We start from the raw sequence: 339 nt of genomic DNA on the forward strand, positions 1-339 counted from the left end.
CAGGCAGGTTTCTGTGAAGCTGGGGATCAACTGTAGCCGCTGAGCAGCTGTGGGAGGTCTAAAGATTATTTTCCAGTCACAAACAAATGATTTGTGGCTTGAAGGGGCTGAGGGGAGAACCGAACTCGCAGCCACACCGTCTGAGGTGAGCGACAGCCCCTCGCTCCCCCCCTCCACCAATCGGCGGCGAGGGGCGGTGCCCGCCGTGGGCAGGGGCGGGGCGGTGCCCGAAAGGCGCGGGAAGCCATCCATCGCTCCGCGCTCCGCCTCGCGCGCGGGGAAGGCGCGTGACGCCGTTCGATGTCCCCCGGGCTCGGCCGCCGGCCCCGCCTCCCCGCA

The sequence above is a fragment of the Haliaeetus leucocephalus genome, unplaced genomic scaffold (genome assembly GCF_000737465.1).
Source record: "Haliaeetus leucocephalus isolate CR32 unplaced genomic scaffold, Haliaeetus_leucocephalus-4.0 Scaffold451, whole genome shotgun sequence".
NCBI lineage: Eukaryota > Metazoa > Chordata > Aves > Accipitriformes > Accipitridae > Haliaeetus > Haliaeetus leucocephalus.